This window comes from Ictalurus punctatus, unplaced genomic scaffold (assembly GCF_001660625.3).
Source record: "Ictalurus punctatus breed USDA103 unplaced genomic scaffold, Coco_2.0 Super-Scaffold_100046, whole genome shotgun sequence".
Taxonomy (NCBI): domain Eukaryota; kingdom Metazoa; phylum Chordata; class Actinopteri; order Siluriformes; family Ictaluridae; genus Ictalurus; species Ictalurus punctatus.
The window spans coordinates 2632411-2655209 of record NW_026521087.1 but is presented as its reverse complement, the minus strand read 5'-3'; the positions used below and the strand labels follow the sequence as shown (position 1 = coordinate 2655209).

The following is a 22799-nucleotide window of genomic DNA, read 5'->3' as shown; positions in this document are numbered from 1 at the left end:
TTAAAAACACAGTTTATTAACTGATTCCAAACAACCAGGAACAAAAAGAGTTACAGTTGACTAAACTGTGACATATTTAACTGGTATATCCAAAAAGGAGAGAGAAAAAAAGGAAAGTGACAAACGGTAAACATGTCTTATCCGTGTAATCATTATAGATGCAAACAAAGCCCTTAGATTGTAAAACAGTACACATCCATTGAAAACAAATTAGAGGAAGGGTATATAGCCTGTGGCACAAACAAAGCTTAACCCTAATTTTCACCAAGCCTTATTTACAAAACCAACGAGTGATAAACCAATTCTTTTTTCCCCATCTTTTAACCAAAGGTGTGCTTAATTCACAATTCCAGGGTTTATATAATCTTTAATTCGTATTGTAAACAGTGAGCATTATGGCTGTTAAGTAAACTGTCAATTCAGCACTGTAGGTGATGACGCAGTTAGCAGAGGTGTTAATTCACGACTGTAAAAGTAAACTCAGCATTTGATGTGTTCAGTCAGTACTGGGGATTTTGGCTGTAGGCTGCAAGTGAAAAACAGAAAATGTGCTCAGAACAGTTGTACATTACAGCATCCATTAGTTATGGATCACTGAACTTCTTTTAGAAATATCTCAGAATATGACATTTGTCTAATTTGATTAAGAATTTTTTTTTATTTAAAATTAGAATAAACAAGTTTTTACAATTTTGAAATATAAAAACAAAAAAAGGAAATGTTCAACATTTTCAATGATTGATGTTCAAGATTCTGCACTATTTCTAGGTAAATGTGCAGATCCCTGGTTAGTTTAGATTTGCCATTAGCCAAGAAAATCCAGGATCTCCCAGTCAATGTCCTCCAGAGTCTGATTAGCTTCCTGTGCATGACCCATCTCCTCGGTGATGCTGTGCTGGCGGCAGAGCGTCTGAATCTTTGTGTAGCATGTTCCTCCATCTGGGAGGGAAAGAGAATGATATAAACAGTGGTTTAAACACAAATTTTACAAGGCACGTTGAGTATCTTGTTTGAGTTCTCACCTGAGCCCTTGGACAGTTCTCCATAGTCATCGAGGTACAGGAAAAGAACCTGATTCTCCCTCACCCTGTAAAAGACAGCAGAGGCTCATGTACTGCAAGCTAGGACTTGACAATACCTACAAATGCTGTATATTCACAACCATAAATGTTAATTCAGCAGGAATGTCTCAACTCCAGGCCTATTGCTGGATTACTGAGATGTTGAGTGTTGGGAGGAAAGGAAGCTTGAAACTGTGTAGGATGGAGTGTTTCTAGGACAGGGTGGAGGCCCACTAGTATAAGAAGTCATGTATTAATAAATGAAGAAAATGAATGTAGTTTTTTAAACATTTTGGAGAATGCTTGTTATGTAACATAATATTTGACCAGTTAATTGATTATTACGTCCTCTTTCAATAATAAACTGTATTCCTTGCTTATAAATAGTTTATTATGGAACTTCAAATTAAAGTGTTATTTGGAGTATTTTTAGCAAGCTGCTGTTATTTTTCTTATTTAGTAGCTTTACAGCTTCCTTCCCAAAATGAGTAACCCATGTGTGAGGGATAATTGCTGACTAATTCACACCAATGCCCAGCCCTGATATAAACAGGCAATGCACCTATAAGACATGGCAAGCAACACAGATGTGTCTTCCTTCTAACCTGAGGAAAATGCTAACACCAGCTCAGCAAACAAAGGTGTGTGCAGTACACGCTCCAACGTCCTCACCCTCCAGCTCAGTCTGGCAGCAGCTGCTCTGAGAACACAGCATCGTGCCACACACCAAGCACAGAGTTTGAGCTCAAGACTTAACTCCATCTGACTTAGGACAGCTACAAAAACAATGGAGGTTATAAACACAAAAGCAATAACTAGAGATGTCCACCAGAATTCTATTCTATTAAGCAGATACTGGGTATAAATGAATGCAACTCAGAGTACACACACTCACGTGAAGCTGAAAGCCTAGTTGATCAGTGCACAGTAATCCTCTGGTACATCAATTAGCTTATTGGATTCCCGAGGAAAACTACACACACACACAAAAAAAAAACACTGAAACCATTCAGTCTTAACCCTCTTACCCCTAAGTTCCCACAGTATTATGTCCCATAACCCTATATTCCCCAGAGAAACAGCACGCCAACCCTGAGTTCCTGGGCCAAAATCAGCATTTTAATTTGAACATTTTTAGGCCTTGAAACAACTTATAATAATGTATTTGTGTAATATTACTTTGAAAATGAAGCAGTTCAGTGTTTTTACTCCACTTAGAGCACAATTCTTAACTAGAGAAGTTATGAAAAATGCTCGCTAAAATCCTTCTAATCATTTAAAAATACTATACAAGCGTCAGCGTGGTCAATGCATTTTAGCGCCAAAAGTCAACTTTCTGGTGATAATCAGACCAGCAGGTAGTGTTTTCACGAATGCACAGAGATGGTCAGGTTATGACTCCAGACCCCTGCAGTGTCAGTCGCACTGGTTGATGCTGAAGATGAAGACGGATCAGGGTCTGAATCATGAGTTTGCATCACTATCAGTTTCGGTTTCAACATCACCTGAACTTTCACTGCTGTCACTATCTAGAATCCTCGCTCTCGCCTGTGTAACTGTGTATGTCCCCCCCCCCCACGGTTTTAGATGTACCTGTGTTCACTGTAGGTGTAACTTTAGCTGGAACACGATTAGCTTTTCACTTTGGCATTTTTAGTTCACTTCTACTATTACACCAATATTCACGCTTGGATCATCTTCATTGTAATGACAGCGTAATGTTGTAATCACATCGTGATGTCATGACTTCAACCTTCCAGGTAAAAAAATAATAATTAAATAAGTAAGGAATCATAGCAGAGCAATGCCAGTACACCGGCCTCACGGGGATAACGTTTACGTTTAGGCCGCTATATTGGCCTTACGGGGTAAGGGGGTTAAAACCACCATTTCAAAGCAAAGTCCAGAAGGCTATAGATAAGAACAAAGAATGATCACCTTATAAGGGTTTCAGGTGACTGGAGACATTGTTGCATGCCTGGATGTGAGCACCACCTGCAGGACAAATGGACACAACACACTCAACCCATTACAAAACAATCAATGACGTGTACACATGATATGGCATCATCAGCATTCACAGAAAACCGGTCATTTCTCGGCTCAGTTATGAAGTTTCTTACCCATGAAGCAGGGGATCCAGAAGCTCCTGGTGATTATAATAGAGCTGGAACAGGTTAGGAGGCAGACACATATGCACACAGCACTTCCCATTCCCCAACACCTACAGATAGATAGGGGATAGGGAAAGAACAAGATCAGTTTCACTACATACAATATACTATATACAGTGCATCCGGAAAGTATTCGCAGCGCTTCACTTTTTCCCCATTGTTATGTTACAGCCGTATTCCCACATGGATTAAATTCATTATTTTCCTCAAAATTCTACAAACAATACACCATAATGACAACATGAAAGAAGTTTGTTTGAAATCTTTTTATGAGTATGAAATTTCTGAAAAAAAAAAAAAAAAAAAAAAAAAAAAGCACATGTTTATAAGTATTCACAGCCTTTGCGCAATACTTTGAAGCACCTTTGCTCGGCATCTCTAATAAGCAGTAAGTTTTGACAAAACTCAAAACTGTCACAGCTCGGTCTGATCAGAACTCAAATTCCCAGGATGCAATATTCACTTCTCAGGCACGCATGCGCTCCCCATCCCCGGAGTTCTGATCAGACACACCTGGCACCAATCACACACTAGTACTTAGAGAAGACATCCACCTAGAATCAGCGCGAAGTATACGCTCAGTAGCCTAGTTTGCTGCGTTACCAAGCCGATCTAGTTCGTTGTTTCTTGTGATCCTCGACCCTTGCTTTCTGTCTCGACTACGCTTTCTGGATATCCCCATTTGTATTGTTCGCCCGATTGCTTGACCCTTGCCTACTCTACGACTACGCTTCTTGAACTTCCCGATCCTACGCTGTTCACCCGCCTCCCGCTCCTACTTCCGTACCGTCTCGAGGTTGGTGACAGAATACTTCGCCTATTAATGGAGGTAGCGGGAGATCGTTGGCCGAACGCCATCGAGGGACATGGCCGGATGCTTAGCGAACATGATCACCATCTCGCCCACCTAACTGAGCAGGTAGCTCGGTTAAATGAAGCTGCGCAGCCTCCTACGGTGCCGACCCCACACTTACCTCCCACTCCAGCGCCAGAGAAGTATGATGGAGATCCCGCACGCTGCCGGGGTTCTTTACTCCAGTGCTCCCTGTTTTTCTCCACGTACGCAGACATGACGGAGAGTCAGAAGATCATTCACTTCATGGAACTTTTAACCAGGAAAGCTCTCCTCTGGGCTACCGCGGAATGGGAACAGGAAGGGAACCATATCAGCATGTTTGAGCAGCTGACATCACGCTTCCGCACGGTATTTGATCACTCTCCAGACAGCCGCGAGACTGGGGAGGACTTATTGTCCATGGCGCAGGGATCACGGAGTGTGGCGGATTACGCCCTCGAATTTCGCATGGTCGCCGCCCGGAGCGGATGGAATGACCCCGCTCTAAAAGCCATGTTTCGCGGGGATTAAATGCTGACATCTTAACGGAGCTGGTGTGCCGCGATGATCTTTTGACCCTCGACTCACTCATCAACGTAGCTATCCGCCTGGATCGTCTACTACGTAGCCGCCGCCCCGGACGCGGTGAGGCGGAAGCACTGAGCACTCTACTGAACCCACGCAGCTGGGACAGGCTCGGGTGAGCATGCAGGAAAGAGAACGACAGCGCCGTGAACACTGTTGTTTCTACTGCGGTGAGAAGGGCCACTTCGTGCAACAATGCCCTCTCAAACAGGGCTCTACCCGAGGGGAAGCCAAAACTGCCAGACCATCTCAGGCAGGGTGAGTTTCGAACCCATTACCCAGCACTCTGTTCAGTCTGCCTTCGTATTGCCCGTTATAGTGGGTTACTCAAGTGTTTCCTGTGTTTTAGAAGCGCTGATCGACTCGGGAGCGGCAGGGAATTTCATTAACCAAGAGACCGTACACCAATATAACATCCCCGTTCGTCCTCTCTACACCCCCCGCCGTGTCCAAGCCATTGATGGGGCCCTCATAGGAGATGGCTTAATCACCCACTGCACCGAACCTGTTAACCTCCGAACCAGTGCCCTTCATCAGGAGAAGATCACGTTCCATGTCATAGTGACGGCTCGGCACCCAGTGGTTCTCGGTCTCCCTTGACTCGAACATCACAGTCCCCAAATTTCATGGAACCAAAGGGAAACCACGCGCTGGTCAGCTCACTGTATTAATCACTGTCTTCAGGTCCCTGTGATCTCCATAGCATTTACCTCTATTGAAAGCCCAGATAAGGCAGATAACGTTCAGATCCCCAGTGTTTACCACGACCTCATAGAGGTATTCAGTAGGAAGAAGGCGAGTGGACTACCTCCCCACCGTGATTACGACTGTGCTATTGATTTGCTCGCAGGCACTACACCACCAAGAGGGAGGGTCTACCCGTTAATGATCACAGAGCAAAAAGCCATGGAAGAGTACATTCAGGAGGCGTTGCACCAAGGGTATATACGACCATCCACTTCTCCAGCGTCCGCGGAATTTTTCTTCGTGGAGAAGAAGGGAGGAGGTTTACGACTGTGCATTAACTACCGAGGACTAAACCAATGTTGCGTCAAGTACCGCTACCCACTCCCTCTAGTACCAGCCACTCTGGAACAATTACGCACGGCCACCATCTTCACGAAACTGGACTTACGCAGTGCATACAACCTGGTCCGGATCCGAGAGGGAGATGAATGGAAGACTGGGTTCAGCACAACTTCAGGCCACTACGAGTATCAGGTCATGCCGTATGGGCTTTCTAACGCCCCCTCAGTCTTCCAATGTTTAATTAACGATGTGTTACGTGACATGCTGGGACGCCATGTGATCGCCTACATCGACGACATACTGATATACTCTGACTCCCGGGAAGAACATGTCCACCACGTTCGCCGAGTGCTACAGCGACTGCTCCATCACCAGTTATATGTTAAAGCTGAGAAGTGTGAATTCCATAGAACCACCATCACGTTTCTGGGACACGTCATCAGCCCCAAGGGGATCTCCATGGACCAAGAAAAGGTCCAGGCGGTAGTAAGCTGGTCCACACCCACGATGATCAAGGAACTACAGAGGTTTCTGGGGTTTGCGAACTTCTACAGGAGATTTATCAGGAATTTCAGTGCCGTCGCCAACCCCCTCACATCCCTGCTAAAGGGGAAACCCAAACGTCTGGCATGGAATTCAACTGCCCAATCCGCCTTCGACAAGCTCAAGAAAGCCTTCACTACTGCACTCCTCATCAAACATCCAGACCCATCCAGACCATTTATAGTGGAGGTGGACGTGTCAGAGACTGGGGTAGGAGCCATTCTGTCCCAACGATTTGGAGAGAAGCCAAAACTTCACCCAGTGGCCTTCTTCTCGCGAAAGCTTTCCCCAGCTGAGAGCAACTACGATGTGGGAAATCGGGAACTCTCCGCAGTTAAATTAGCGCTGAAAGAGTGGAGACACTGGTTAGAGGGGGCTACACAGCCATTTGTCATCTTCACGGACCATAAGAACCTGGAGTACCTTCGCACTGCAAAGCGACTCACACCCCGCCAGGCCCGATGGGCCCTATTCTTCACTAGATTTCAATTCACGTTATCCTACAGACCCGGGTCCAAGAACACAAAAGCGGATGCTCTGACTCGTCTCGATCAGACGGAATGGGTCAACGAGCAGGAGGAGTACATCATTCGTCCTTCATGTGTTATCAGTGCGCTAGAGTGGGAGCTGGACACGGAACTAGAACAGATTCCCCAGTCCCAAGTACCTGTAAAGTGTCCTCCTAACAAACTCTTCGTACCCGAAGAGTACCGCCAAGAACTCATCATCTGGGCACACACGGTACTCGGTACGGGACATCCAGGTACACAACGCACACACCATCTCCTGGAAGAGAAATACTGGTGGCCCAAAATGATAGGAGACATACACAAGGTGGTGAAGTCCTGTTCATCGTGCGCACAGAATAAAGTACCTCGGACCCTCCCCGCTGGGAGGCTCAAGCCCTTATCTATCCCCGAACGCCCATGGTCACACATATCTGTAGATTTTGTAACAGACCTGCCTAGATCCCAAGGAGATACCACAATTCTAGTCGCAGTGGACCGGTTCTCCAAGTCCGTACATTTCATTCCCTTACCCGCTCTCCCCACTGCATTCAGGACAGCTGAACTTCTATTCCAGCATGTGTTCAGGTATTACGGCATTCCTGAGGAGATTGTCAGTGACAGGGGCCCGCAGTTTACCTCCAGAGTGTGGTTCAGCTTCATGATGAAGATGGGAGTGACAGTAAATCTCACCTCGGGTTATCACCCACAAGCCAATGGGCAAGCCGAATGAGTCAATCAGGAACTGGGGCGATTTCTCCGTACGTTTTGTGCCAATAACCCAGAGGATTGGAGCAAGTTCTTGCCATGGGCCGAGTATGCCCAGAACTCACTACATCATTCGGCTACCAATCTCACCCCTTCCAGTGCGTGCTCGCTTACCAACCCCCACTGTTCCCGTGGAACGCAACTCCCACCGCAGCTCCGGCCGTTGACCACTGGTTCAAACGTAGTGAGCGTGTCTGGGCGGACAGCCACCGACGCCTGAGGGAGACCTCAGACATGTACAAACACAAAGCAGATCGACGCCGCAAGGAACACCCTGATTACCAACCCGGCGATCGGGTGTGGTTGTCCACAAAAGATTTGAGACAAGTGCATGGCTGTAAAAAACTAGCACCGAGGTACACGGGACCATTCAAGATCCTCAGGCGAGTCAATGACGTCCCCTACCGTCTGGAACTGCCACGACACAGTCGCATCTCTCCTTCATTCCACGTATCACGTCTCAAACCTGTTGTCAACGGTCCTCTAGCCACTGAAGTACCAGCTGAAACTCCCCCGACCCTTCTGGAAATTGATGGACAACCAGCTGATCGCGTCAGGAACATCCTCAACTCGAGACACAGGAGGGGCAAGCTGGAGTATTTGGTCGAGTGGGAGGGTTACGGACCTGAGGAACAGTGCTGGGTTCCCAGGCAGGATATACTTGATCCACAGCTTACCAAGGACTTTCACACAACTCATCCTCATCTCCCAGGTCCACGACCCCGGGGGAGGCCAAGAAAGAACTCTGCTCCCAGAGTGAGCCCTTTGGGGGGGGTTCTGTCACAGCTCGGTCTGATCAGAACTCAAATTCCTAGGATGCAATACTCACTTCTCAGGCACGCATGTGCTCCCCATCCCCGGAGTTCTGATCAGACACACCTGGCACCAATCACACACTAGTACTTAGAGAAGACATCCACCTAGAATCGGCGCGAAGTATACGCTCAGTAGCCTAGTTTGCTGCGTTACCAAGCCGATCTAGTTCGTTGTTTCTTGTGATCCTCGACCCTTGCTTTCTGTCTCGACTACGCTTTCTGGATATCCCCATTTGTATTGTTCACCCGATCGCTTGACCCTTGCCTACTCTACGACTATGCTTCTTGAACTTCCCGATCCTACGCTGTTCACCCGCCTCCCGCTCCTGCTTCCGTACCGTCTCGAGGTTGGTGACAAAAACATGACAACTCAGACACAAAACCATTGCTATTCACAAAAAAAAGTCTACTAAATACTGAAACAGTATAAAAAAACAAATAGTAAATAAAAAACACATGGACTGCAGCATGTATAGAAACATTTCTTTAGGATTAAATTTAAGCACTTTTTAAAAAATTGTGTTCAAACCCCAAAAAAAATAATCTAATGCTGTTGGCTGCAGTGAATTACTCTGACAGCCCCATTATTGACTCCCACACAACTGTGCCTGACAGCACACTCAATAAAAACATCCCAAAAGAACATTCATACTGATAAACACGTTATTACTCATTTGTAAGAACGAGGGTTAATAAACACACACAAATGACAACATAACAGAGATCACCATCTATTGTTAAGTTGTACGTTGTAAGTTGTTCATAAGTATTCACAGCCTTTGCTCAATACTTTGAAGCACCTTTGGCACCAATTACAGCCTCAAGTCTTTTTGAGAATGATGCTACAAGCTTGGCACACCTATTTTTGGACAGTTTCTCCCATTCTTCTTTGCAGGACCTCTCAAGCTCCATCAGGTTGAATGGGGAGCGTCGGTGCACAGCCATTTTCAGATTTCTGATAAATCTATTTCCTTAGAAAGCTATTAGCCTTTTTCCTAATATGGATCATGCTTGTGTTAATCCATTTTTAATTAGGGCTCTATTGTTTTTAAGATATTTAAAAATAAATGTTTTATGCTTGTTTATTTTTCAATTAACAGTGACCATGAGCAGAGAGATTACATTTAACTGTTTATGACAGACCTCCTGATTAAAGTTTAAATAAAAAAGATTGGTATCTGGATCAGTATCTGTAAATATCATGATCGGTGCATCAGTAATGGACACCATTAAACTAAAGCACTTTGCATCTGACGGGTAAATGAACTCACCCAATCCCAACTGTTGTGGATAAAAATGACATGAAATAAACAGGAGGGAGACCTAGTATGAGTAATATGTAATTTTATTGAAAATTCACAGGACTGGTTGGATTCACACTTTAAGATCTTTTAAGAGTAACAGACTATGGTTTATTAATCACAGAGAAGTATAAGAGCTGAAGTATAAAAGCTTTTTAACTCTATTGGTACTGATATCATAGTCTTTCTGAAATATATTGGTTATCTACTGTGTAAATAGAGTATAAATACTGGAGCTTGAGCTCCGGGTGTCAGATGACTTCTGAGAGTTCTCATTGGTGTGGATCTCGTGTGGTGGAAATAAAATCTGGACCCTTGCTTCTTCTCATTCATGGCTGGTGTCTTTTTTTTCTATCTTCAACTGGGTTTACAGATGTGAGTATTTGCTTCTATGTTGAATTTTAAGTGTCTTTGGGTAATAGGCTAAATTTGGGCCAGTACATCCTACATGAGATTATTCAGATATCTACACAATACACACAGAGCGGTTCGAGAACCGACTCCAGCCCAGAACCATGACAGTGGAAAATGTCTAATAGTGTAGCTTTAAATATATTTAAGAGGAGCAGACTTGACCAGACACTGATGTTTATTGTATTTGTTTACAAGGTGGAACAGGTTAACGGTTGTTTTTTGCAAACAGTCTGTAAAATTAACTGGAAATATTATTTAGTTTATCAGAAGGTAAATTAATGTGTCATGGCTCACACTATGTTCCTAAAGTCTGTCATAATTGACCAGCTCAAGTTCTCACGCCTACTTGTGTTATTGTGGCATGAGAAAATTTAATGTGAAAGTGCAATAAAAAATATGTTGTCACTAAAATCAATTAATAATCGTGATAAATAATCGAGATCTCAATATTGACCAAAATAATCTGGATTATCGTTTTGACCATAATGGTGCAGCCCTAATTCCAAACAAACTTCTTCCATGTTGTCTTTATGGAGTATTGTTTGTAGAATTTTGAGGAAAATAATGAATTTAATCCATTTTGGAATAAGGCTGTAACAACAAAATGTGGAAAAAATGAAGCGCTGTCACTACTTTCCGGATGCACTGTATATGTGAAGTTCAAGTGATCAAGGTTTCCATGTTTTGGCAGAACTGTGTTTCAATCATTTAACAGGTTAGATGAGACAACTCAGCTTTGTGGCCAATCTGATAAATCACCTCACAAATTAAATGGTAAATCTCTTCATTTAAATTAACGTCAGTTGTAGAGGTGTACGGTCAGGTCAACTTTCAATCAGATAACATGTGTTGGAACCCATGGGTCAAATGTAGCTAAGTGAGTTTGTGATGGGGGATGGAAGGGTGGGGAAAATGAAGCACTTACCATTGAGCTCAGGCGGAATGGGAACTCCATTGAGATGGTGGAAGGACAGTGCGGCTCCTCTGAGGAAGGGCAGGATGCCTGCCTTTACACAACGCCAGAGATGCCAACCCGAGCTAGTCTCACGCAGGCTACTAAGACACACATGCACGTGTTAAGATCATTTCTACAGCACTGTAAATGAAAGCTCTGTGACTGAAGTCAAAACAATAATTTTCCCAGGCTCACAAAGGAGGTTTTGATGAATGGGTGTGAAAGAGCTCGTGGGATTGATATTATACTACTACTACGAATAATAATATTTTTGAACCAAAATCATGTTCCTGGTTGGATGCTCGGCATCTCTAATAAGCAGTAGGTTTTGGCAAAACTCAAAACATGACAACTCAGACACAAAACCATTGCTATTATTGACTCCCAAACAACTGTGCCTGACAGCACACTCAATAAAAACATCCCAAAAGAACATTCATACTGACAAACACGTTATTACTCATTTGTAAGAACGAGGGTTAATAAACACACACAAATGACAGCATAACACAGATCACCATCTATTGTTAAGTTGTACATGCTCTAAGTAGAATATGCTCTAACCTGGCACAGAGGTGAGGAGGATCTGGACCAGGTGAGCAACAATGACTAAGTGGAAGAGATGCAGGTGTGCAGTATCCGCACTAAGCCCTGAGGAGTCTAAGCAGTGCAATGCTGAATAGGACAGCACCAGACTCCCCCGACATACAAACACAAAACATGATTCAGAGACTACAGCCAAAGAAACCACAGACACTGACCTGTTAGATAGACAGGTTTAGATTCTGGACAACAATGTTACTCTAATGTGATGCTAATATGCATTTAATAGTGCCTAAAGTATCATTTAACAAGCTTTTCAGCTCACCACTAAGTGGAACATGTCCACATCCAGAATGCAGGGGGAACTTTCCACCTGGGGAGCAAGAACAAGTGCTGCATGGAGCATGCGTGCACACACACACACACACACACACACACATACACACACACACACACACACACACACACACACAGAGAGAGTTAAAGAACTAAAAAAAACTACAAGTGAGAGAAAAATAAATAATGAAATAAATATATCTGCCAACAGTCACATGAAGTGATTTTGCACAGAGGAGAGAGAGGAGACAGTCCAGCATGCAGAGCCAAACCGAGCCAGGGAACTCAAATAGTCTCCTAAACAAGGGCACGTTTTATGACACTTCTATTTTTTATTATTTAGGATACAAAATATGGATAAATATCACAGGATATAGAAGGAATTAGAACTGAGGAAGGATAACATAATACCTGCGGATATTCTAATTTATTGAATTAATTAAATATTTAAAGTTGTACACATTATTTTGATGAGTGGTGTTGACATAATAATGTTGATAATTACATCAACTTAATATTGTGTGTAATTTCTGCATTAATTGATTTAAAACAAAATTTACGTTGTAGTACATTTACATTTATTCATTTAACAGAGTGTTAGAGGACCTGTAGACTGAACAAATACTAAGTACATTACAATGTGATTATCATTTCACTTACCATTAAATTCTACTAAAGCAATGAATTTGGGGCATGTTCTCAGTTGCGATATGACCAATAGTGGACTCGTGTATAGGCTACACCGGCTAATACATTTGATGGACTATTTTGCACTAGTACACGTAGCTAATGCTAGTCATATTTAGCAGTGTAATTTGAATATCCACTCTTTAGTTTACCGTAGCAGTGGAAAAGAAGGAAAAAGTTTCATTTGACAAATCTGTTCATCTAGAGAGGGCTTTTCAATTGTGCTATAGGAAAGATAAGCATGATTACATTTCTGCTTATTCATGTAAACCTCAACTACATTGTGTAATCTAATTTCATGTATTGATACATTTTTTATTTTATTTTTAAAAATCTTTTGTCATTCGCACGCGTAGCCTTCTAGCTCCACAGCCTTTGGACTGTGGATAGTTCTATGAGAGATAAAAGTAGTAGACACAGAGTGTTTATTTTTTGTCTATATTGTTCATTTCATTCAGTGCTTTACCGTCTATAAATCCTGCAGAGATGTTACGTATGAGATTTGTAATGTAAATCACGCTGGATTTTACTTACTATTGTTATAAAACTTAAAGGCAGTCATTTTTCCTGGATTAAAAGACTGCATTCTACTGCAGACAATCTAAATGGAGAAACGTAATTTTAAAAATGATTGTCAACTTAACAACTTGTGCTCATAATTATGGTAATTTAGTACATAACACTTAAATTCCTTTTAAATAATGTGAAAATAAAGTGCGTTTGTGTGCGTCATATTTTTGTTTGGATGTGTGATACACATGGTCGTACCAGGTATGGTCACGATTTGGATGTGAACCAGATTTAACAAAACTATATATATTCTTATGACCTACCACAGAGAGCTTCATATTCTATGTGAAGAGGAAAATCATGAGTATGCAACTTTTGTCTGTGTGGGGAGGGGTTGGGGAGGGGTTGGGGTGGGGTGGGGTGGGGGGAACAAATGGTCGTACCAGGTATGGTCACGATTTGGATGTGAACCAGATTTAACAAAACTATATATATTCTTATGACCTACCACAGAGAGCTTCATATTCTATGTGAAGAGGAAAAACATGAGTATGCAACTTTTGTCTGTGTGTGTGTGTGGGGGGGGGGGGGGGGGGGGGGGGGACAAATGGTCGTACCAGGTATGGTCACGATTTGGATGTGAACCAGATTTAACAAAACTATATATATTTTTATGTCCTACCACAGAGAGTTTCATATTCTATGTGAAAAGATGTACCAGGTGTGCGCAACGTGTGGGGCGGAAAAACACACATGGCAGCACCATATATGGTCACGAATGGATGTGATCCAGATTTAACATAACTATTCATATTTTTATGATCATGACCTTTGATCTAGATATAGAGAGTTAGAATGTGTATCTTTTTGACCTTTGACCTATACCTGTCAAAACTACGGTTACAATATATACAAACTATCTTCTCTCTCTAGCGCACAGCACACGGCAGAATCTGACGTCCTCAACAACCGAGCATTGCTGATTACCAAGCGTAACAAGTTCCATCACCTGATTTCTTTAGCTTTTGACACTCACTGCACTTACTCCTAAGGTCAGATCAGGTTAACGTTCTTTGCTTCCCCATGAGGCACAATAAGTTTACAGACTTTGAAAGTAACACTGGCTTGATCTAAGACAATGAAAAATAGTCAAGTGCACATAGCAAGCTTTGTTTCATGCTTTGTGTCGATGATCAGCTCACTGTATTGGGTCAAAAAAAAAAAAAAAAATCTGCAGATCGCATATTTAAGACAAACACATCCAATTTCTATCTACATCTTATCGATCACCACACATCCATGAAGACTTTCCTGTACATCACAGATTAGGTTTTTGACTTTTCAGTCACAAAACATTCCGACTGATTGATTAATATTAGCTAATTTTTTTTGTAATTGCTCATATAAAGGTCATATTTTCTAGACAAACTATTTACTGTTAGCTGCTCATCTATTGCCTATATTGTTGGCTCGAATTTAGCCTATTACCCAAAAACATTTAAAATTCAACTTAGAAGCCAATACTCACATCTACCTCTGAGACCAGTTGGAGATAGAAAAAATACACCAGCCGTGAGTGAGAAGAAGCAAGGGTCCAGCTTTATTGTTCCATTCCACCACACGAGATCCACACCAATGAGAATTCTCAGAAGTGATCCCAATATCCTGAGCTTAAGCTCCAGTATTTATACTGTATTTACACACTAGATAACCCATAGGTTTCCAGAAAAGGCCTATTTCACTTACCCATAGAATTGAAACCAGGGGTTTTAATTTACACATAAAATCAGAACCCAGGCATTTCCAACAACCCAGGAAACAAAAACCCAGAGTTTCTAGTTACCTAGGTTGTCAAAAACCAGGATTCTCATTTACCCAGGTTGTCAAAAACCAGGATTTTCATCCACCTAGGTTGTCAAAAACCAGGATTCCCAATTCCCTAGGTAAAAAAAATGACGTAAGCAAGACGACTAAACAACCCTTATAACTGGCTTTCTTCATGGTTCTCTAAAAATTAAGGCTTTCCTTGCGAGACGAGAATCTTCACCATCTGAATCATGAGTAAGTTATATTTTCCTTCTCTCGCGGCTCCGGGACTCCCACCTCCGGGTGAACACCTCTGAACACCTCCGAACACCTCCGAACACCTCCCCCCGTTGAGGCGGTGACGTCTCACACATAACACTGATAACACTGCACTTAGCTGTGTTCCTGTGAATATATAGCTCCATACATAATAGTTAGTGGTCTTATATATGTTCTTGATTCATCTGCAATTACTCCAGCGGCAGTCCATCATAAGGAACAGACACAGACATGGGTCGACCCGTAAGCATTTCATGCGGTGTTAGATACATATGGCTGTTAGTCTGCAGGTGATAGGTCATTAGTGCAAGAGGTAGAGCATCTACCGAAATACGTTTAGTATCAGCACAAATTATATCAAACACAAATCAGGGTATGCCAGACCTATCCCTGGTCAAGGAAAAAAAAAAAATCTTGAGCACACTTCAGGTGACCCTCCACCGTTGCCTGCAAGTACAGAGATCATTCCTCTACCTTCCCCATCGCACACTGGCTAAGATCATGGGCAGCTCAGCTGTATTACATACAGCAAGAAGTGCAGTCAGAATTCAATTGAATTATTTGTTTGATAAGTGGCGTTCCAACGGGTTTTTTCTTCCCTAGAACCTTATTGCATTCAAACAACTCCAAACAGACGACACAATCCATGGGCCTAAACGTCAGTATTTATATTTTTTAACAATTCTATCCTTTTGTTCTAGCCAATTGGGCAGAACAGGGTGTTCATAATGTTTCTGAAATTTCCGATCCGAAACTTTTAAGCTCAAGGAAATACGAATTTCGGCTGGGCAATCGTGTGTGTTCTCAGTGTCTGGCTCCACAGAATTCAGAATTAATTACACCATTACAACACTACAGCTGGTAAGTTAGGCACACTAACAGGTTTAAGAATTTTAGTTCGGGTGGCACATCGATTAACCCCATATCCCCATATCATGTTCTTTCAAAATAGAAATGACCTGGTGTGATAAACGTAAGATCGATGTGTGAGAGAGCAATTTCCCCAATGATCCGCACTAAGAGAGCATCTCCAGCCTGGCAATCCTTGTGCCACCAAATCCGTTGTTTTCCATACATAAATTTCAGCCCTGTAAGCACCCCATTCTCCTGAGTCGGGACCCCCCCAGCAGCAAACCCCCCCCCTTTCAGTCACATGTAAGACACAGTCTTTGTTGTAGTTTTGCCAGCCATAGTTCAGGTGCAAAGCATAAGTTCATTCAATGTCAGGCTTGTCCAAAGAACACCTGGATCTCAGGATGTTGTCCTGTAGTGAACAATCAGTGATCCACTGCAGACCATACTTGATAACATCCAGGAACATTTGTTGTGCTTTTATGGGGCGGAGGATGACCCCAATCATGTCCTGACGGCCTTGGGAGCGTGCAAGGGAGTCTATGACCACAGAGGAGTACACTACAGGGGAGCCCACAGCCCCGCGAAGGAGACGCTTCCAGGTGTACTACCGATCTAGGAATTGTTAAGGGGAGCAACGGCCCAGAGCTCTCACATGCAGTCACTTGGAAAAAGCGCTGATCAATAATAATATCATGTGGAATGGAATTACAGTTATAGGTTACAATTGGGACATCTTATATATATATATACATATATATATATATATATATATATATATATATATATATATATATATATATATATATATATATATATATATATATATTCTATATACATCATACTATAAATAATGGTTACTGGGTGGGTTGGTTGTATCGCAAAACTTGCTTTTGTTATCACAGCTTGCTGTAATAATGGTAATAATGCAAGACTACGTGGGCATACCCTTTCATCCTTTTTCTGAGGATCGAAGATATTGTTTACAGGACAATAGTACTGGAAAATGGAGACAGACAACTGGGAACACACAACTGCACAACCCATCTTTAAATGTTCAATTTATGCATCAGATCTAGGCCTTAAAACGGTGAATATTTATCGTGATTTACTATACCCTGATTTTAATAAAGCAGGAAGCTATTAAAAACAATTCAAAATGAGGAGTTCAGTTTTTAACGTGTTAAGACTTGTGATGTTTACAGATCACTCAAGTTCGATATAAACACATCACAAGGCCCTGATTGTGTGGAATCTGTATTTCTAAACGACTTAGCATATTATTTCATCTCTTTCAATTTATCATTTTAATCTTTCATTAGACAATGGGGTTATACCAGAAATTTGGAAATCAGTTTTCTTATTTATTTATTTATTTATTACATTAAATCAGGGACATCCAACTATATTAGATCATTACAATCCAATAACACGGCCTCCTCGCCTAGGTCCCTTGTAGAAAGCTTTTTCAGTGAACCGTTCACATGTTATCAATCTGCAAGAAGTCTAAGGTCCTATAAACATATCAGCACAACTGTTGTTTTGAAAGTCTTAAAACAATGTCACGGTACCCTCTGCACTTCCTTGTCTGTTGATTTAGAAGAGGCTCTCAACACAGTGAATCAGGAAATATTGCTGCAGAGATTAAATAATGTTGGTCTATCAAATCATTTAAATAAATTTACTAAAGTAATTTCCACTGCTCTAATCAATCGAATAACACCTCTCTTAAAGGGGTTTTCCACTCTCATGTATAGTTATCCCTGTAAAATAGTTCTAGTCTGTTTACTTTTAAAAGTACAAACCCGATTGACAAAGATACATTCTTATCCCTTCCTGTTTTTCATTTACCAGAAAGATATTGAGAAAGGAAACCAAAATTCCTTTAGTCTGAAAATTTGTGGTGCACACTACCCGAACATATTAATATTCCATCTGTGCTAACGAGTGATAATCCCAATAAGATAGAACTAAAATAGAGTAAATGAGGTTGAGATCTAGATATGCATTTACAGTCCTCTAACCACTTTTATCCCACTAATTTACATTCAAAACAACCTAGTGAATTTGGTTCTATGTGTACAGCACTAGTCTGTAGTCTAAATGGTATACATGCATGTACATGCATTTTGTTTCTTATTAACTTATAACTGTATCAAAATACTGTACTCAAAATATCACTCAGATCCTTCATACATGACATTTAAATGTTGCTCACTTTGGAGGAATGTGAATATGTATTTAACTTAGTCTAAAATAAAATTTATCATCTGTGAGCTTTGTTTCAATTTACCACCAAATTGTTACCCTGGCTGAACGCACAATTGTAAGAAGCATAAGATTCGCCCTATAATTTTATCCATTTCATTTAAACTGTATTTGACCATATTAAGGTAGTGTTAAATCTACTCATGTCACAAACCACATTTCCCATCCTTCACTGCGGTCCACAAACATGGCTGGCTGCCATGGACTGCAATTCCCAGATCACACACACCTGCATCCAGTTCACAGCTCTCAGTTTTTATCAGTTCTCAGCTGCTGTATAACATATTATCAATTCAATTCACTTCACAGGTTCTCGAGTTTGTGACCACTGCTTTGTATTATTTAAATATTGTAACTCGTATACTTTGTATGACATATCCATAGCACACCGTATAGCACATATGTATATACATATACACACCCACACATATATATTTGCATAACTACTCTATTCTATTTACCAATCTACGGTTCAGGAAAAAAACACTTCAAACTACACTATTGTAAAGGGACCGTAATTAAACTACCTCCCAAACTCATATCAGCACAACATGTCGGCAAAAGTAAGTAATCAAATCATCACCTTATTCTAATGTTACTGATTCAGATATCACATCTGTAACAGGCGTACAACACATTATAAAGAATTTAAAATGTGCAGACTACTACTGCCATCTGATCTTACTAATTACTTATCATTGGACATATACACAGCATTTAAAGAGAAAACATACAGAAATTATTCAGCATTATACAACACGAATACCACACGCCAGAAGAATTCGCACTTACACTGCTTAAGATATTGTATAGACACGTACCCATATAGGAATCACCGATACAAATTAATTATGGTTACTCCAGCTCTTGTTAGCGAGTCAGTTCATGAAGGTAGACTGCTCTCTAAAACCAAATGTTTAGGCTCAACATTATCTCAACAGGGAGGATGTGACCTAGCCTGATACGGACCACATTGTGATCAGCCAGAGACTGTTACCTCGGGTCGGTTTTACTTTTCAGGGTTTTTTATTAATATCACTCAAAACGAACAGGTTCACATGTCAGCTGATCAATTTTATCATTAGTCAGGCAAAGATGTCTGTGCAGAAGAAATTAAGTGGCACAATGCACACCACATAACCTATTATTAAAGTTCTCTCCGTACTGATAACATCAAGACATGCTGATTGATTTTAATTTTTACAGGAATATATCCACGTATATATATACACTTTGATTTTAATGTAGAGCGTAAGATAAAGGATTGGAAAAAAAGGGGAAAAAACAGAAATCTCTCGCACGCGCTCTCTCCCTCTCTCTTGCGCTCGGTGGTTTAGATAACGTTCTCATTCAGTTTACAAACATGGAATCATACCGACTTCCAATTACCGTTAAAGGCACGCAAGCTATTGACCTGTCACAATCTATATATAGGACTGTACGCAGTCTAGATCATGATCAGTAAATTATACAATGACGGTGTGTTCTTCCGAACATCACCCTCTGGTCTAAACAGGAACTCTTAGCCCTGTGGTATAAGGCGCCCCCACCCCAGCTACTCTACTGAACCAGTGTTCTCTCGACCCAATGGTAGGGGAGTGTGTAAAGATCCCTGCGGAGACCGGAGCTCAGGGGGCACGGGGACGGGGGGTGTTCTTAACTGTACCTCAAGGTCCTGCAGTATACCCAAATCAATAGTGCTCATAGGCATGGGGTCATCAAGGTTATCAGATTGCCAGAGAGTGGCGAGTGTTGATAACAATTCTGCCTCTGGTGGGGTTACCAGCGGGACGGCAGCTACGTCTCCCGCTTCAGCTCGGGGGGAGGTAACAGGGTCAATATCATCGTATGGAGAGGAGAGGAACGAAGAGCCTGTTGAGCTACCGGCATCCGACTGGGCCGGTCTATCCAGCCTGTCAACAGCCCGTCGTTTAGCCTGGGCTCGAGTGCCGTAGGCCGGACCCATAAATGAGGTATCCGAGTCGCTGTCGGTTAACACCTCCGCCTCCATGGGCTGCCCTGTAGTGGCAGGGCCCGGGGTTGTTGGTCCTCCCCGTCCCGTACCTGCTCCGGCCCAGACGCACTGGTTCAGGTGGTACCAATGATCTCTTTCTTCAACTCTCACAGCCGAGGCTGTTGCAGCGACCACAGTGAAGGGTCCTTCCCGACGTGCCCCGAGGGGGCTTTTCCTCTTAAACATACGAATGTGTATTTTATCCCCGGGTGCCACTAAACGTACATCCTCCCGTACCCTGTCCCCACCATGGATTGCTTCTCTAACCTGTGAATATAACTGTCTGTGAATTTGAGTGAGGATTCGCATATAATCCTGCATTTTGCCCTCCAATTGAGCCTCAGACGGCTCTGTGTATGGACCTTTGGTGTATGCCATAGGCATTGGGCGCCCAGTGAGCATTTCATGAGGAGTCAAGTGCGTCATACGATTGATTTGTGATCGTATCTTCATCAATGCCAGTGGTAAGGCTTGGACCCAGTTTAGGTGTGATTCATCGCATATTTTTGCCAATTTATTAGTTAGGGTGCGGTACCCTGGATCCATCGCGCTTTGGGACTCAGGAAGATATACACATCCTAGCTTATGATCAATCTTCAAGGCCGATGCAACATTCTTAAGGACGTTACTTATGAAGTGTATGCCATTGTCTGAACTCAAAAAATCAGGGATACCGAATCGAGGTATGACCTCACAACATAAAAATTTAGCGGCGGACTCCACATCTTCCCCAGAAGTAGCAGTCGCCTCCACCCACCGGCTGAAGCGGTCCACTATTACCAGAAGGAAGCGTTTCCCATCCACCTGTAACTCCGCTCCCATGTCTATATGAGTCATCATTAGATGCCGAAACGGTCCCGTCGGCGGGGGAATATGTCCTAAGGGGGTGGTGAGGTTCTTTCGCACGTTGTGGTTGATGCACACAGCACATACATTTACCATTTGGTCCACTTGTGAGGCCAGCTGAGGGGACCACCATTCCTGACGGATTTTCCGGATCATTTCAGTCTTATTGACATGATCCACGCCATGGGCGTCTTTGATCAAGCATGGGAGGAGGCTGACTGGGGCTATACACAACCCTTCCACACTGCGCCATATCCCCGCACCGTCTTTTTGAGCCCCCCGTTTTAACCAGGACAAAATTTCACTTACTCCTGCATCGTTTTGTATCTCTTTCACGCAGGCTCCATTGTGTCCCTGTGGATGCCGCAGCCGCCTACTTTCTCCGTCCTGAGTTAGGAACCTCCCCCGTCTAGGCCCTGTGGCAGCTTCCGCAAAAACAATATATTATTATTCTCATTTTTGGGGCTTTTACCTAGACATCACATTCGTAATTTATAGCATAAAAATAAAGGGTCCAAATGGACTAACTCACTCATTTCTCAATAATGGCCCGACAATATACACTTTTCTCCCACCTTCAGTTTTCCTGTTCCTGGATCACACAATCTGGGAATATGTTGTTATATATTACAGGTCTAGTAATTCTTATTTACCCAATGGGCAGTCGTACAGATGTCTAAAATATGTACCATTGGCGTGCATGCTCTAAAATATGCATATATTTATATATATATATATACACTTACATATTAATATTATTTTTTCCTTTTTTTTTTTTTTACACTTATACAGCAGTTATGGATATCAAATTAATTATAACACACACACAGTCTAGTGACTCACCGAACGTATGTACCGGATTCGAAATATTCAAAGTCCGCAAGATATCTCACAATGCTCCGCATTACCCAGCTCACTCTGAAGAACTCACACACACCGAATTGTCTTACTTTTTTCCCCTTTTTTTTTTTTTTTTTTTTTTTCCTTGTCCTTCCACACAGACGCACAGATAAGAACGGACAGGAACACACACACATACACCCCTCCTTTCTATCACCAACGCAGGCAAGCTCACATACACACATTGTATTCCACATTATTACACTTATTTATGTTACTACATGAAGTTTTCAAAGTATTAAGCACTTCCATACCAGCTCCGTACGCATGGAGCTTATAGTCATACAAATTAAATCCAACTTTCCCCAAAAGAATTCTTTTCTCTGAATCTTATCCAACTTATCCAATACTTCAGGTATGGAGCTCATGTTCAGAGCACTAATAAATACATCTTCCCTGTCTCCAAAACTTACACGCTCTCACACCACACTCATATTATACATATTATAAGCACATATATTATAAGCACACACATTTGTTAGTACACATTCCATTCATACACCGGGCATGCTGTATTGCACGACCTGGACCTGGGCCCAGGATTTATTCCCCTCTCTATCCAGCCCTGGAATCTAATCTATCTATCTTTTATCTAATCCTTTTCCAGCGGTATTAGGGGTCCCCACCAATGCAGCCGCCACTAGACTGCTAGTCTAGTCTAGTAGCCGGTATCTGGGGTCTGAGGCCTCATTTTCCACCTGCTTTCTATCCCAGCCCTGGAGTATTTCTCTATTTCTCTACTCTTTTTTCTACCTTTTTTTCCCTTCCTCCA

At 42.2% G+C, this 22799-nt stretch overlaps 1 pseudogene; it reads right to left on the bottom strand.

Annotated features, from left to right (window-relative positions):
• LOC124627625 (uncharacterized) lies at window positions 1–21913 on the bottom strand (annotated as a pseudogene).
• Window positions 21914–22799: the final 886 nt, after the last annotated feature.